The sequence below is a fragment of the Bombina bombina genome, chromosome 4, assembly GCF_027579735.1.
Source record: "Bombina bombina isolate aBomBom1 chromosome 4, aBomBom1.pri, whole genome shotgun sequence".
NCBI lineage: Eukaryota > Metazoa > Chordata > Amphibia > Anura > Bombinatoridae > Bombina > Bombina bombina.
Window position 1 is genome coordinate 57,487,318 of NC_069502.1, and position 19,797 is coordinate 57,507,114.

Sequence of the window (19,797 nt, forward strand, 5' to 3'; positions counted from 1 at the left end):
TATAGATATAAACAACAAGGGATTGTGTGTACTCTCAGACTGAGTACTGATCAGTATTTAGTGTATAGCCAATTCAGATATGCAAATGATTCTATGTGAGTATGAGCTGCAATTTCCCAGGGATAGCTACTACTTGGTGTAATGTGCCCCAAGGTTCAATATCACTCCATTAAGATTTTAACAGTTAATATTTAGTTATAACTATAGTATAGTTACGGACGGTGGAGTCGTAGTTTAACTCAGGATAATTAGAGTAAACACTGTTGTTGTGTCCCTCAATTAAAGTCTAATATGCACACACTGTAGTGGTGTCTATTATATTGAGGTATATCACAGTCCCTGTCACATTCACCCACTCATAAATTATGCCACTTATAGGAACAGTAGTATTGTTGAATATAAGTAACAGGGCTAATGTGTATTAAGTATTGGTAACCTGAGTCTCTAGATGGGCATACATAAAGAAACATAGTCTGTTTTATTTGCTGTATTATAGTATTAATTGTCAGATTTTCAAGTGCTACGATTAATCATTTATGTTACCCAGTAGTAGTTGTTTAATAAATATACTTAATTGTGGCTGGGAGTTCAGTTGTATAGTATAATTGATAGAGATATTTATGTAGCTGGGAGTTCAATTATATAATGTAACTCATTGGTTATGGATACAAGGTTCCAAGTTCAATTGATGCAGTGATATGTGTTACGTATTTTATTACATTGTAACTGTTTCAATTGTGCTTATGTGAACATTGGTTACATCAGGTATCATAGCTCATTTATTGAGGGCACAGACTTGTAATTTTGATTTGAGCAAGCCAGGCTTTGAATAGATGTTTCGGCTTGATTATTGTATCACAGATTAAAGTTACACAGTTTAATTTTGACTTGCAATCAGATATAAGTACTTTGCCAATTTTTTAAAATATAGTTAATAATGTTTAATAAACTGTTTATATAAATAAATGATTTCTGTGATTCAGTTGCTTAATACTTAAAAGTGATTTTATAATTCAATCAGTTGTAACACGCAAGAGTTTGGGTGATTTAATAAACCACGTTTTAAGTTTAAGCACATTAGTTGTCAATTGACTTTGACATATAATTGTGATGTGGATTGTTCAACATTCAAGTTTGAGCTGACTGCAATCTTGCAATTAAAGTTGTATGACTTTTTAGCATATAATAGGAAAAATTATAGTTTCCCCTCTCATTGTTATATTTTTATAATGTTTAGAGATATCTGAGTATTAAGTGGCTGAGATTAAATAATCATTATGCACTTCTAGATCGCAGTGTTGATATCCTGTGGTATATCACACACTAATACTCTGCAAATAACTGTTATTGCTGTAACGGCATAAATCCGATCTACTGCTGGTTATAAGCTGGCGGGTGATACCCGATGCCTGTGTTACCAAGTTTTGGCGCTTTCCTATTTGAATTAACTGACCGTTAGGGCAGTATCGCTCCTAAACGGTAATTAGAGATTGGAAAGTAGCCAGTATTTATCATACCATAAGCCAGCCTGTTGTACCAAGAGCCACCCTTGTTAGCGTATAGATTCAATAAAGATACATGTGTATAGCCTAAATATAATATCTGATTTACATGCTAGCACTAATATTAGTTAGCTTCTAAAATACAGGAGCTCGCAACGGCTCCTCACCATTTCCCTAAATCCCTAACATGTTTCGCCGTCTGACACGGCTTTATCAAAGGGTTATCGCGATTGCACTGTTTGCATACGCCTTATAAACCCGGTTGGTAGTTAGCTCCGCCTAATGGGAGGCAACATTAGTATTACGTGCTGATATAATGATTGGCATGGGCTTGGAGAATTCTGGGTAATGTAGTTTCTGGGGAAACATATTTGCCACTGAGTTTCGCCAGTACTTTCCTGGCTAGGATAGTCCTAATTTATTTGTAGCCCAGATCATAGCAAGATTAATATATTGGATATACCCACACGCTTAATATTCCTAAGTCTCCAACATATTATTATTATTTGTTTTTTTGAAGGAGAAACTGTGTAAATTAATTAAATTTATTCTTTTCTACAAAAATGAGATATTGATTTTGTCTTTGGAATTATGGAAAAAGAAATCATTAGAAGGATGCAAATTTTATTATTTTTAGGATCCTGAGCTTAAAATGAAAGGTTAAAAATGAGAGCTGTATACCTTAAGTTTCTTACTTATTATTCTGATATTTATACAGGTTAAAAAGTGCTTATAGTATGCTTAAATAAATCCTTGAAAAGTAAAACTTATATACAGAGATTTTTGACCAATTGTGATGAAAATAGTGCTTCATATTAATTATTAAATGCTTATAGTGAAATTACTCAATAAGATTGAGATTTCTATGTGAGAGAAACCTGGTATCAGGTAAAGGAGACTATGATGTGTTGTGAATTTAAATTACACTAAGTATTAAATGAATATCATAAAGTTCTGTGCTAAAAGTTTACCTCAGTAAAGATATATTCTGTGGGGGAAGTTGTGACGTCATTATTAAGGTGTAACATATTATGTGATGTACATATTAGTGATTTGTGTCAGTGCAAAGAAAGACCAAAATAAAGGGGTGACAAAATCGTCAAAAGGACGATTAATAAAAAAGTAGGGAAAGGAAAGAAGGGGAGATCAAGAAAAGAGTGAGTGGTCAATAAAGAAAAAGTGAAACTTAAATGTGTTTAAATTAAAATGTCTACAGTTATAAATCCATATATCAGTATTTTATTTAGTGGTGAGGACCACTGCATCCCAAAGTAATTAATCAGCTTTCTTTTCCTAATTGAGATAGTTATGCTGTCTTTAGATGGATACAATTTTCAAAATTATATTATTTTAATTAATACTGACTTTGACGGTCAGATATATGATGAATGTTAGTTCATTATAGCCATATTGGTTCCAATTTTCAAAATTTCATTATTCCAGTTAAAGTGAAGGTCAAGTCTGGCGCATTGCTTAACATTTTTCAATAGCAGACTAAAATTAAGTATTATGTTCATTCATCAATTTCATTGTAAATATTGTTCTCATTACTATTTTTCAACTTTTATTTCACCTCCGTTTTCGTCTTATTACCCGCCCGCCATACTCCCTATATTGATTGCCATTTCTGTTAGCCAATATATCGTCTAACCCCGTGGCGTCCAGCCCCTTTTCTCTAGCGTCACTACAAAGTTCTGCGCATGCGTTAAAAAAAAAAAACGCCATCGTCGTCCAGCTCGTTCACGAAACGCGCATGCGTTCTCCCTTCTCAGAATCAATCGAGCCATTGTATCAGTTACTAAGCCCGATCGCAGCAGAGGCAAGCTTTATTCAAAAAGGGTAAGAATGATTAAGATGCTTGCAGCAGCTATTGCGGTCTAATATTTAAAAGTAACTACTGCGGGTACGGGTATGACACGCATGCGCATTTAGAAGATACTGTTGTGCACGAGCGTAGTCCGTTTGTAGGAACTACAGCGACGTCACAACAGATAAATATGGAAGTGTTGTAGGGGCGGAGCGGATAGAATAACGGAGGTATTTTCGATATATATTTTGGTTTGAAAAATAAGAGTTCTATACAAATATAAACTTAGTGACTGTAATATTTGGATAATAAGCTTTATAATGGTGTATTGCAATATGCAAAAATTGACCTTCACTTTAATGCTGATTTTGATGGCCAGATATATGATGTATGATGTATAACGGTCAGTTAATTCAAATAGGAAAGCGCCAAAACTTGGTAACACAGGCATCGGGTATCACCCGCCAGCTTATAACCAGCAGTAGATCGGATTTATGCCGTTACAGCAATAACAGTTATTTGCAGAGTATTAGTGTGTGATATACCACAGGATATCAACACTGCGATCTAGAAGTGCATAATGATTATTTAATCTCAGCCACTTAATACTCAGATATCGCTAAACATTATAAAAATATAAGAATAAGAGGGGAAACTATAATTTTTCCTATTATATGCTAAAAAGTCATACAACTTTAATTGCAAGGTTGCAGTCAGCTCAAACTTGAATGTTGAACAATCCACATCACAATTATATGTCAAAGTCAATTGACAACTAATGTGCTTAAACTTAAAACGTGGTTTATTAAATCACCCAAACTCTTGCGTGTTACAACTGATTGAATTATAAAATCACTTTTAAGTATTAAGCAACTGAATCACAGAAATCATTTATTTCTATAAACAGTTTATTAAACATTATTAACTATATTTTAAAAAATTGGCAAAGTACTTATATCTGATTGCAAGTCAAAATTAAACTGTGTAACTTTAATCTGTGATACAATAATCAAACCTAAACATCTATTCAAAGCCTGGCTTGCTCAAATCAAAATTACAAGTTTGTACCCTCAATAAATGAGCTATGATACCTGATGTAACCAATGTTCACATAAGCACAATTGAAACAGTTACAATGTAATAAAATACGTAACACATATCACTGCATCAATTGAACTTGGAACCTTGTATCCATAACCAATGAGTTACATTATATAATTGAACTCCCAGCTACATAAATATCTCTATCAATTATACTATACAACTGAACTCCCAGCCACAATTAAGTATATTTATTAAACAACTACTACTGGGTAACATAAATGATTAATCGTAGCACTTTAAAATCTGACAATTAATACTATAATACAGCAAATAAAACAGACTACATTTCTTTATGTATGCCCATCTAGAGACTCAGGTTACCAATACTTAATACACATTAGCCCTGTTACTTATATTCAACAATACTACTGTTCCTATAAGTGGCATAATTTATGAGTGGGTGAATGTGACAGGGACTGTGATATACCTCAATATAATAGACACCACTACAGTGTGTGCATATTAGACTTTAATTGAGGGACACAACAACAGTGTTTACTCTAATTATCCTGAGTTAAACTACGACTCCACCGTCCGTAACTATACTATAGTTATAACTAAATATTAACGGTTAAAATCTTAATGGAGTGATATTGAACCTTGGGCACATTACACCAAGTAGTAGCTATCCCTGGGAAATTGCAGCTCATACTCACATAGAATCATTTGCATATCTGAATTGGCTATACACTAAATACTGATCAGTACTCAGTCTGAGAGTACACACAATCCCTTGTTGTTTATATCTATATTACACTTCCTCCTACGAGGAGACTACTATATAGTGATCCTCGCCTTGGTCTCATTAGCCTATTACACTGATTTGTTCTATTTCAACTAGCACCCATTTTGGTTAGTGTTTTTAAATCTTTGTTGTTTTCCGCAAATTTTAGCACTGTGTAATTAATAAACTTTAAGTTTTAATTTAGTTAGGTTTTGTATATTTGGAGACTAGTGCTGTCTCTCTTAACTACTGTGCCACATTGAGCCTCTTGATATATCTAACTACATCAAATTAAGCTCCCGAGTGCTACAAGTGTACTCTTTTTTGTGGTTATCTCTTTAACCACATCCAGCCTTTAAAATCATACACGCTCAGTCTGTATCATACTCACATCATACACGCTCAGTCTGTATCATACTCACATCATACACACTCAGTCTGTATCATACTCACACATTATACACGCTTTATTTATGCAAATTGCTCTTGGGTCTCCCTAAGAGTAAAAGGGGAAACCAGACGTGGACTCCTTGCACACATGCCCTTAGAGAGATGCGACTGCACCTCACTGACGAGGCCCACAGAAGGCCGAAACGATCGTCTGGGGTTGTTGTTTCTCTTGTTCAGAGAAGAATTGCCTGGTATTTCGGCGCTGGACTGTCATTGGGCAGGGTCAGACTGATATACTACACGGATATTTTTTCTCTGTGAAGGGGCATAGTGTGCTAAAAGAGTATGCACCCTGAGTGACACACTATAATAAAATGAACAGGCACGGAAGTTTTTCCAGCTTTTGTTCTGTCTCAGCTGAGTGCATCTCTCTCTCTCTTTTTATTTATGCAAATTGCTCTTGGGTCTCCCTAAGAGTAAAAGGGGAAACCAGACGTGGACTCCTTGCACACATGCCCTTAGAGAGATGCGACTGCACCTCACTGACGAGGCCCACAGAAGGCCGAAACGATCGTCTGGGGTTGTTGTTTCTCTTGTTCAGAGAAGAATTGCCTGGTATTTCGGCGCTGGACTGTCATTGGGCAGGGTCAGACTGATATACTACAGGATATTTTTTCTCTGTGAAGGGGCATAGTGTGCTAAAAGAGTATGCACCCTGAGTGACACACTATAATAAAATGAACAGGCACGGAAGTTTTTCCAGCTTTTGTTCTGTCTCAGCTGAGTGCATCTCTCTCTCTCTTTTTATTTATGCAAATTGCTCTTGGGTCTCCCTAAGAGTAAAAGGGGAAACCAGACGTGGACTCCTTGCACACATGCCCTTAGAGAGATGCGACTGCACCTCACTGACGAGGCCCACAGAAGGCCGAAACGATCGTCTGGGGTTGTTGTTTCTCTTGTTCAGAGAAGAATTGCCTGGTATTTCGGCGCTGGACTGTCATTGGGCAGGGTCAGACTGATATACTACAGGATATTTTTTCTCTGTGAAGGGGCATAGTGTGCTAAAAGAGTATGCACCCTGAGTGACACACTATAATAAAATGAACAGTCACGGAAGTTTTTCCAGCTTTTGTTCTGTCTCAGCTGAGTGCATCTCTCTCTCTCTTTTTATACACGCTCAGTCTGTATCATACTCACACTCATACACGCTCAGTCTGTATCATACTCACATCATACACGCTCAGTCTGTATCATACTCACACATCATACACGCTTAGTCTGTATCATACTAACACATCATATACACTCAATCTGTATCATACTCACACATCATACACACTCAGTCTGTATCACACTCACATCATACACGCTCAGTCTGTATCATACTCACACATCATACACGCTCAGTCTGTATCATACTCACATCATACACTCTCAGTCTGTATCATACTCACACATCATACACGCTCAGTCTGTATCATACTCACATCATACACACTCAGTCTGTATCATACTCACACATAATACACGCTCAGTCTGTATCATACTCACACATCATACACGCTCAGTCTGTATCATACTCACATCATTACACGCTCAGTCTGTATCATACTCACACATCATACACGCTTAGTCTGTATCACTACTCACATTATACACGCTCAGTCTGTATCATACTCACATCATACACGCTCAGTCTGTATCATACTCACATCATACACGCTCAGTCTGTATCATACTCACACATCATACACACTCAGTCTGTATCATACTCACACATTACACACGCTCAGTCTGTATCATACTCACACATCATACACGCTCAGTCTGTATCATACTCACACATTATACACGCTCAGTCTCTATCATACTCACACATTATACACGCTCAGTCTGTATCATACTCACACACTATACACGCTCAGTCTGTATCATACTCACACATTATACACGCTCAGTCTGTATCATACTCACACTTCATACACGCTCAGTCTGTATCATACTCACACATTATACACGCTCAGTCTGTATCATACTCACACATCATACACGCTCAGTCTGTATCACACTCACATATCATACACGCTCAGTCTGTATCATACTCACACATCATACACGCTCAGTCTGTATCATACTCACGCATCATACACACTCAGTCTGTATCATACTCACATCATACACGCTCAGTCTGTATCATACTCACACATCATACACACTCAGTCTGTATCATACTCACACATCATACACGCTCAGTCTGTATCATACTCACACATCATACACGCTCAGTCTCTATCATACTCACATTATACACGCTCAGTCTGTATCATACTCACACATCATACACGCTCAGTCTGTATCATACTCACATCATACACGCTCAGTCTGTATCATACTCACACATCATACACACTCAGTCTGTATCATACTCACACATCATACACGCTCAGTCTGTATCATACTCACATCATACACGCTCAGTCTGTATCATACTCACACATTATACACGCTCAGTCTGTATCATACTCACACATCATACACGCTCAGTCTGTATCATACTCACATCATACACGCTCAGTCTGTATCATACTCACACATCATACACACTCAGTCTGTATCATACTCACACATCATACACGCTCAGTCTTTATCATACTCACATCATACACGCTCAGATTGTATCATACTCACACATTATACACGCTCAGTCTGTATCATACTCACACATCATACAAGCTCAATACGTAACAGAAGAGGAGAACCAATGGCACTACTTGTTAAGATTAAGAATAAGCTCTAGATCTCTGAATATGACGGACTCAGGAGTAAGTCCCTAATCAGTACTATGTAATGAAAGAGTCTGTGGTGCTGTGTACTGTATATAAACTTTAAAGGCTGGATGTGGTTAAAGAGATAACCACAAAAAAGAGTACACTTGTAGCACTCGGGAGCTTAATTTGATGTAGTTAGATATATCAAGAGGCTCAATGTGGCACAGTAGTTAAGAGAGACAGCACTAGTCTCCAAATATACAAAACCTAACTAAATTAAAACTTAACGTTTATTAATTACACAGTGCTAAAATTTGCGGAAAACAACAAAGATTTAAAAACACTAACCAAAATGGGTGCTAGTTGAAATAGAACAAATCAGTGTAATAGGCTAATGAGACCAAGGCGAGGATCACTATATAGTAGTCTCCTCGTAGGAGGCCGTGTAATATAGATATAAACAACAAGGGATTGTGTGTACTCTCAGACTGAGTACTGATCAGTATTTAGTGTATAGCCAATTCAGATATGCAAATGATTCTATGTGAGTATGAGCTGCAATTTCCCAGGGATAGCTACTACTTGGTGTAATGTGCCCCAAGGTTCAATATCACTCCATTAAGATTTTAACAGTTAATATTTAGTTATAACTATAGTATAGTTACGGACGGTGGAGTCGTAGTTTAACTCAGGATAATTAGAGTAAACACTGTTGTTGTGTCCCTCAATTAAAGTCTAATATGCACACACTGTAGTGGTGTCTATTATATTGAGGTATATCACAGTCCCTGTCACATTCACCCACTCATAAATTATGCCACTTATAGGAACAGTAGTATTGTTGAATATAAGTAACAGGGCTAATGTGTATTAAGTATTGGTAACCTGAGTCTCTAGATGGGCATACATAAAGAAACATAGTCTGTTTTATTTGCTGTATTATAGTATTAATTGTCAGATTTTCAAGTGCTACGATTAATCATTTATGTTACCCAGTAGTAGTTGTTTAATAAATATACTTAATTGTGGCTGGGAGTTCAGTTGTATAGTATAATTGATAGAGATATTTATGTAGCTGGGAGTTCAATTATATAATGTAACTCATTGGTTATGGATACAAGGTTCCAAGTTCAATTGATGCAGTGATATGTGTTACGTATTTTATTACATTGTAACTGTTTCAATTGTGCTTATGTGAACATTGGTTACATCAGGTATCATAGCTCATTTATTGAGGGCACAGACTTGTAATTTTGATTTGAGCAAGCCAGGCTTTGAATAGATGTTTCGGCTTGATTATTGTATCACAGATTAAAGTTACACAGTTTAATTTTGACTTGCAATCAGATATAAGTACTTTGCCAATTTTTTAAAATATAGTTAATAATGTTTAATAAACTGTTTATATAAATAAATGATTTCTGTGATTCAGTTGCTTAATACTTAAAAGTGATTTTATAATTCAATCAGTTGTAACACGCAAGAGTTTGGGTGATTTAATAAACCACGTTTTAAGTTTAAGCACATTAGTTGTCAATTGACTTTGACATATAATTGTGATGTGGATTGTTCAACATTCAAGTTTGAGCTGACTGCAATCTTGCAATTAAAGTTGTATGACTTTTTAGCATATAATAGGAAAAATTATAGTTTCCCCTCTCATTGTTATATTTTTATAATGTTTAGAGATATCTGAGTATTAAGTGGCTGAGATTAAATAATCATTATGCACTTCTAGATCGCAGTGTTGATATCCTGTGGTATATCACACACTAATACTCTGCAAATAACTGTTATTGCTGTAACGGCATAAATCCGATCTACTGCTGGTTATAAGCTGGCGGGTGATACCCGATGCCTGTGTTACCAAGTTTTGGCGCTTTCCTATTTGAATTAACTGACCGTTAGGGCAGTATCGCTCCTAAACGGTAATTAGAGATTGGAAAGTAGCCAGTATTTATCATACCATAAGCCAGCCTGTTGTACCAAGAGCCACCCTTGTTAGCGTATAGATTCAATAAAGATACATGTGTATAGCCTAAATATAATATCTGATTTACATGCTAGCACTAATATTAGTTAGCTTCTAAAATACAGGAGCTCGCAACGGCTCCTCACCATTTCCCTAAATCCCTAACATGTTTCGCCGTCTGACACGGCTTTATCAAAGGGTTATCGCGATTGCACTGTTTGCATACGCCTTATAAACCCGGTTGGTAGTTAGCTCCGCCTAATGGGAGGCAACATTAGTATTACGTGCTGATATAATGATTGGCATGGGCTTGGAGAATTCTGGGTAATGTAGTTTCTGGGGAAACATATTTGCCACTGAGTTTCGCCAGTACTTTCCTGGCTAGGATAGTCCTAATTTATTTGTAGCCCAGATCATAGCAAGATTAATATATTGGATATACCACACGCTTAATATTCCTAAGTCTCCAACATATTATTATTATTTGTTTTTTTGAAGGAGAAACTGTGTAAATTAATTAAATTTATTCTTTTCTACAAAAATGAGATATTGATTTTGTCTTTGGAATTATGGAAAAAGAAATCATTAGAAGGATGCAAATTTTATTATTTTTAGGATCCTGAGCTTAAAATGAAAGGTTAAAAATGAGAGCTGTATACCTTAAGTTTCTTACTTATTATTCTGATATTTATACAGGTTAAAAAGTGCTTATAGTATGCTTAAATAAATCCTTGAAAAGTAAAACTTATATACAGAGATTTTTGACCAATTGTGATGAAAATAGTGCTTCATATTAATTATTAAATGCTTATAGTGAAATTACTCAATAAGATTGAGATTTCTATGTGAGAGAAACCTGGTATCAGGTAAAGGAGACTATGATGTGTTGTGAATTTAAATTACACTAAGTATTAAATGAATATCATAAAGTTCTGTGCTAAAAGTTTACCTCAGTAAAGATATATTCTGTGGGGGAAGTTGTGACGTCATTATTAAGGTGTAACATATTATGTGATGTACATATTAGTGATTTGTGTCAGTGCAAAGAAAGACCAAAATAAAGGGGTGACAAAATCGTCAAAAGGACGATTAATAAAAAAGTAGGGAAAGGAAAGAAGGGGAGATCAAGAAAAGAGTGAGTGGTCAATAAAGAAAAAGTGAAACTTAAATGTGTTTAAATTAAAATGTCTACAGTTATAAATCCATATATCAGTATTTTATTTAGTGGTGAGGACCACTGCATCCCAAAGTAATTAATCAGCTTTCTTTTCCTAATTGAGATAGTTATGCTGTCTTTAGATGGATACAATTTTCAAAATTATATTATTTTAATTAATACTGACTTTGACGGTCAGATATATGATGAATGTTAGTTCATTATAGCCATATTGGTTCCAATTTTCAAAATTTCATTATTCCAGTTAAAGTGAAGGTCAAGTCTGGCGCATTGCTTAACATTTTTCAATAGCAGACTAAAATTAAGTATTATGTTCATTCATCAATTTCATTGTAAATATTGTTCTCATTACTATTTTTCAACTTTTATTTCACCTCCGTTTTCGTCTTATTACCCGCCCGCCATACTCCCTATATTGATTGCCATTTCTGTTAGCCAATATATCGTCTAACCCCGTGGCGTCCAGCCCCTTTTCTCTAGCGTCACTACAAAGTTCTGCGCATGCGTTAAAAAAAAAAACGCCATCGTCGTCCAGCTCGTTCACGAAACGCGCATGCGTTCTCCCTTCTCAGAATCAATCGAGCCATTGTATCAGTTACTAAGCCCGATCGCAGCAGAGGCAAGCTTTATTCAAAAAGGGTAAGAATGATTAAGATGCTTGCAGCAGCTATTGCGGTCTAATATTTAAAAGTAACTACTGCGGGTACGGGTATGACACGCATGCGCATTTAGAAGATACTGTTGTGCACGAGCGTAGTCCGTTTGTAGGAACTACAGCGACGTCACAACAGATAAATATGGAAGTGTTGTAGGGGCGGAGCGGATAGAATAACGGAGGTATTTTCGATATATATTTTGGTTGAAAAATAAGAGTTCTATACAAATATAAACTTAGTGACTGTAATATTTGGATAATAAGCTTTATAATGGTGTATTGCAATATGCAAAAATTGACCTTCACTTTAATGCTGATTTTGATGGCCAGATATATGATGTATGATGTATAACGGTCAGTTAATTCAAATAGGAAAGCGCCAAAACTTGGTAACACAGGCATCGGGTATCACCCGCCAGCTTATAACCAGCAGTAGATCGGATTTATGCCGTTACAGCAATAACAGTTATTTGCAGAGTATTAGTGTGTGATATACCACAGGATATCAACACTGCGATCTAGAAGTGCATAATGATTATTTAATCTCAGCCACTTAATACTCAGATATCGCTAAACATTATAAAAATATAAGAATAAGAGGGGAAACTATAATTTTTCCTATTATATGCTAAAAAGTCATACAACTTTAATTGCAAGGTTGCAGTCAGCTCAAACTTGAATGTTGAACAATCCACATCACAATTATATGTCAAAGTCAATTGACAACTAATGTGCTTAAACTTAAAACGTGGTTTATTAAATCACCCAAACTCTTGCGTGTTACAACTGATTGAATTATAAAATCACTTTTAAGTATTAAGCAACTGAATCACAGAAATCATTTATTTCTATAAACAGTTTATTAAACATTATTAACTATATTTTAAAAAATTGGCAAAGTACTTATATCTGATTGCAAGTCAAAATTAAACTGTGTAACTTTAATCTGTGATACAATAATCAAACCTAAACATCTATTCAAAGCCTGGCTTGCTCAAATCAAAATTACAAGTTTGTACCCTCAATAAATGAGCTATGATACCTGATGTAACCAATGTTCACATAAGCACAATTGAAACAGTTACAATGTAATAAAATACGTAACACATATCACTGCATCAATTGAACTTGGAACCTTGTATCCATAACCAATGAGTTACATTATATAATTGAACTCCCAGCTACATAAATATCTCTATCAATTATACTATACAACTGAACTCCCAGCCACAATTAAGTATATTTATTAAACAACTACTACTGGGTAACATAAATGATTAATCGTAGCACTTTAAAATCTGACAATTAATACTATAATACAGCAAATAAAACAGACTACATTTCTTTATGTATGCCCATCTAGAGACTCAGGTTACCAATACTTAATACACATTAGCCCTGTTACTTATATTCAACAATACTACTGTTCCTATAAGTGGCATAATTTATGAGTGGGTGAATGTGACAGGGACTGTGATATACCTCAATATAATAGACACCACTACAGTGTGTGCATATTAGACTTTAATTGAGGGACACAACAACAGTGTTTACTCTAATTATCCTGAGTTAAACTACGACTCCACCGTCCGTAACTATACTATAGTTATAACTAAATATTAACGGTTAAAATCTTAATGGAGTGATATTGAACCTTGGGGCACATTACACCAAGTAGTAGCTATCCCTGGGAAATTGCAGCTCATACTCACATAGAATCATTTGCATATCTGAATTGGCTATACACTAAATACTGATCAGTACTCAGTCTGAGAGTACACACAATCCCTTGTTGTTTATATCTATATTACACTTCCTCCTACGAGGAGACTACTATATAGTGATCCTCGCCTTGGTCTCATTAGCCTATTACACTGATTTGTTCTATTTCAACTAGCACCCATTTTGGTTAGTGTTTTTAAATCTTTGTTGTTTTCCGCAAATTTTAGCACTGTGTAATTAATAAACTTTAAGTTTTAATTTAGTTAGGTTTTGTATATTTGGAGACTAGTGCTGTCTCTCTTAACTACTGTGCCACATTGAGCCTCTTGATATATCTAACTACATCAAATTAAGCTCCCGAGTGCTACAAGTGTACTCTTTTTTGTGGTTATCTCTTTAACCACATCCAGCCTTTAAAATCATACACGCTCAGTCTGTATCATACTCACATCATACACGCTCAGTCTGTATCATACTCACATCATACACACTCAGTCTGTATCATACTCACACATTATACACGCTTTATTTATGCAAATTGCTCTTGGGTCTCCCTAAGAGTAAAAGGGGAAACCAGACGTGGACTCCTTGCACACATGCCCTTAGAGAGATGCGACTGCACCTCACTGACGAGGCCCACAGAAGGCCGAAACGATCGTCTGGGGTTGTTGTTTCTCTTGTTCAGAGAAGAATTGCCTGGTATTTCGGCGCTGGACTGTCATTGGGCAGGGTCAGACTGATATACTACAGGATATTTTTTCTCTGTGAAGGGGCATAGTGTGCTAAAAGAGTATGCACCCTGAGTGACACACTATAATAAAATGAACAGGCACGGAAGTTTTTCCAGCTTTTGTTCTGTCTCAGCTGAGTGCATCTCTCTCTCTCTTTTTATTTATGCAAATTGCTCTTGGGTCTCCCTAAGAGTAAAAGGGGAAACCAGACGTGGACTCCTTGCACACATGCCCTTAGAGAGATGCGACTGCACCTCACTGACGAGGCCCACAGAAGGCCGAAACGATCGTCTGGGGTTGTTGTTTCTCTTGTTCAGAGAAGAATTGCCTGGTATTTCGGCGCTGGACTGTCATTGGGCAGGGTCAGACTGATATACTACAGGATATTTTTTCTCTGTGAAGGGGCATAGTGTGCTAAAAGAGTATGCACCCTGAGTGACACACTATAATAAAATGAACAGGCACGGAAGTTTTTCCAGCTTTTGTTCTGTCTCAGCTGAGTGCATCTCTCTCTCTCTTTTTATTTATGCAAATTGCTCTTGGGTCTCCCTAAGAGTAAAAGGGGAAACCAGACGTGGACTCCTTGCACACATGCCCTTAGAGAGATGCGACTGCACCTCACTGACGAGGACCACAGAAGGCCGAAACGATCGTCTGGGGTTGTTGTTTCTCTTGTTCAGAGAAGAATTGCCTGGTATTTCGGCGCTGGACTGTCATTGGGCAGGGTCAGACTGATATACTACAGGATATTTTTTCTCTGTGAAGGGGCATAGTGTGCTAAAAGAGTATGCACCCTGAGTGACACACTATAATAAAATGAACAGTCACGGAAGTTTTTCCAGCTTTTGTTCTGTCTCAGCTGAGTGCATCTCTCTCTCTCTTTTTATACACGCTCAGTCTGTATCATACTCACACATCATACACGCTCAGTCTGTATCATACTCACATCATACACGCTCAGTCTGTATCATACTCACACATCATACACGCTTAGTCTGTATCATACTAACACATCATATACACTCAATCTGTATCATACTCACACATCATACACACTCAGTCTGTATCACACTCACATCATACACGCTCAGTCTGTATCATACTCACACATCATACACGCTCAGTCTGTATCATACTCACATCATACACTCTCAGTCTGTATCATACTCACACATCATACACGCTCAGTCTGTATCATACTCACATCATACACACTCAGTCTGTATCATACTCACACATTATACACGCTCAGTCTGTATCATACTCACACATCATACACGCTCAGTCTGTATCATACTCACATCATACACGCTCAGTCTGTATCATACTCACACATCATACACGCTTAGTCTGTATCATACTCACACATCATACACACTCAGTCTGTATCATACTCACACATTATACACGCTCAGTCTGTATCATACTCACACATCATACACGCTCAGTCTGTATCATACTCACATCATACACGCTCAGTCTGTATCATACTCACACATCATACACGCTTAGTCTGTATCATACTAACACATCATATACGCTCAATCTGTATCATACTTACACATCATACACACTCAGTCTGTATCACACTCACATTATACACGCTCAGTGTGTATCATACTCACATTATACACGCTCAGTCTGTATCATACTCACACATCATACACACTCAGTCTGTATCATACTCACATTATACACGCTCAGTGTGTATCATACTCACATCATACACGCTTAGTCTGTATCATACTAACACATCATATACGCTCAATCTGTATCATACTTACACATCATACACACTCAGTCTGTATCACACTCACATTATACACGCTCAGTGTGTATCATACTCACATTATACACGCTCATTGTGTATCATACTCACATCATACACGCTTAGTCTGTATCATACTCACACATTACACACGCTCAGTCTGTATCATACTCACACATCATACACACTCAGTCTGTATCATACTCACACATTATACACGCTCAGTCTGTATCATACTCACACATCATACACGCTTAGTCTGTATCATACTAACACATCATATACGCTCAATCTGTATCATACTTACACATCATACACGCTCAGTCTGTATCATACTCACACATCATACACGCTCAGTCTGTATCATACTCACACATCATACACGCTCAGTCTGTATCATACTCACACATCATACACGCTCAGTCTGTATCATACTCACACATCATACACACTCAGTCTGTATCATACTCACACATACACGCTCAGTCTGTATCATACTCACACATCATACACGCTCAGTCTGTATCATACTCACACATCATACACGCTCAGTCTGTATCATACTCACACATCATACACGCTCAGTCTGTATCATACTCACACATCATACATGATCAGTCTGTATCATACTCACACATAGACACTCAGTCTGTATCATACTCACATCATACACGCTCAGTCTGTATCATACTCACACATCATACACGCTTAGTCTGTATCATACTCACACATCATACACGCTCAGTCTGTATCATACTCACACATCATACACACTCAGTCTGTATCATACTCACACATCATACACGCTCAGTCTGTATCATACTCACACATCATACACGCTCAGTCTGTATCATACTCACATCATACACGCTCAGTCTGTATCATACTCACACATCATACACGCTTAGTCTGTATCATACTAACACATCATATACGCTCAATCTGTATCATACTTACACATCATACACACTCAGTGTGTATCACACTCACATTATACACTCTCAGTCTGTATCATACTCACATCATACACGCTCAGTCTTTATCATACTCACATCATACACGCTCAGTCTGTATCATACTCACATTATACACGCTCAGTCTTTATCATACACGCTCAGTCTGTATCATACTCACATTATACACACTCAGTCTGTATCATGCTCACATCATACACGCTCAGTCTGTATCATAATCACATCATACACGCTCAGTCTTTATCATACTCACATCATACACACTCAGTCTGTATCATACATGCTCAGTCTGTATCATACTTACACATCATACACACTCAGTCTGTATCATACTCACACATTATACACGCTCAGTCTGTATCATACTCACACATCATACACGCTCAGTCTGTATCATACTCACACATCATACACACTCAGTCTGTATCATACTCAAACATACACGCTCAGTCTGTATCATACTCACATTATACACGCTCAGTCTGTATCATACTCACATTATACACGCTCAGTCTGTATCATACTCACACATCATACACGCTCAGTCTGTATCATACTCACACATCATACATGCTCAGTCTGTATCATACTCACACATCATACACGCTCAGTCTGTATCATACTCACACATTATACACGCTCAGTCTGTATCATACTTACACATCATACACGCTCAGTCTGTTTCATACTCACATTATACACGCTCAGTCTGTATCATACTCACATTATACACGCTCAGTCTGTACCATACACGCTCAGTCTGTATCATACACGCTCAGTCTGTATCATACTTACACATCATACACACTCAGTCTTTATCATACTCACATCATGCACGCTCAGTCTGTTTCATACTTACACATCATACACGCTCAGTCTGTATCATATTCACATCATACACGCTCAGTCTGTTTCATACTCGCACATCATACACGCTCAGTCTGTATCATACTCAAACATACACGCTCAGTCTGTATCATACTCACATCATGCACGCTCAGTCTGTATCATACTCACATTATACACACTCAGTCTGTATCATACTCACACATCATACACGCTCAGTCTTTATCATACTCACATCATACACGCTCAGTCTGTATCATACTCACACATTATACACGCTCAGTCTTTATCATACTCACACATCATACACGCTCAGTCTGTATCATACTCACACATCATACACGCTCAGTCTGTATCATACTCACACATCATACACGCTCAGTCTTTATCATACTCACACATCATACACGCTCAGTCTGTATCATACTCACACATCATACACGCTCAGTCTGTATCATACTCACACATTATACACGCTCAGTCTGTATCATACTCACATCATACACGCTCAGTCTGTATCATACTCACATCATACACGCTCAGTCTGTATCATACTCACACATCATACACGCTCAGTCTGTATCATACTCACACATTATACACGCTCAGTCTGTATCTTACTCACATCATACACGCTCAGTCTGTATCATACTCACACATTATACACGCTCAGTCTGTATCATACTCACACATCATACACGCTCAGTCTGTATCATACTCACATCATACACGCTCAGTCTGTATCATACTCACATCATACACGCTCAGTCTGTATCATACTCACATTATACACGCTCAGTCTGTATCATACTCACACATCATACACGCTCAGTCTGTATCATACTCACACATCATACACGCTCAGTCTGTATCATACTCACACATCATACACGCTCAGTCTGTATCATACTCACACATCATACACGCTCAGTCTGTATCCTACTCACACATCATACACGCTCAGTCTGTATCATACTCACACATCATACACACTCAGTCTGTATCATACTCAAACATACACGCTCAGTCTGTATCATACTCACATTATACACGCTCAGTCTGTATCATACTCACATCATACACGCTCAGTCTGTATCATACACGCTCAGTCTGTATCATACTTACACATCATACACGCTCAGTCTTTATCATACTCGCATCATACACGCTCAGTCTGTATCATACTTACACATCATACACGCTCAGTCTGTATCATACTCACACATCATACACGCTCAGTCTGTATCATACTCACATATCATACACGCTCAGTCTGTATCATACTCAAACATACACGCTCAGTCTGTATCATACTCACATTATACACGCTCAGTCTGTATCATACTCACACATCATACACGCTCAGTGTGTATCATACTCACACATCATACACGCTCAGTCTGTATCATACTCACACATCATACACGCTCAGTCTGTATCATAATCACATCATACACGCTCAGTCGTTACACACAAACACAACACATGCACACTCAGTCTGTACCACACACAAACACAACACATGCACACTCAATCTGTACCACACACAAACATAACACATGCACACTCAATCTGTATCATACACAAACACAACACATGTACACTCAGTCTGTACCACACACAAACACAACACATGCACACTCAGTCTGTACTACAC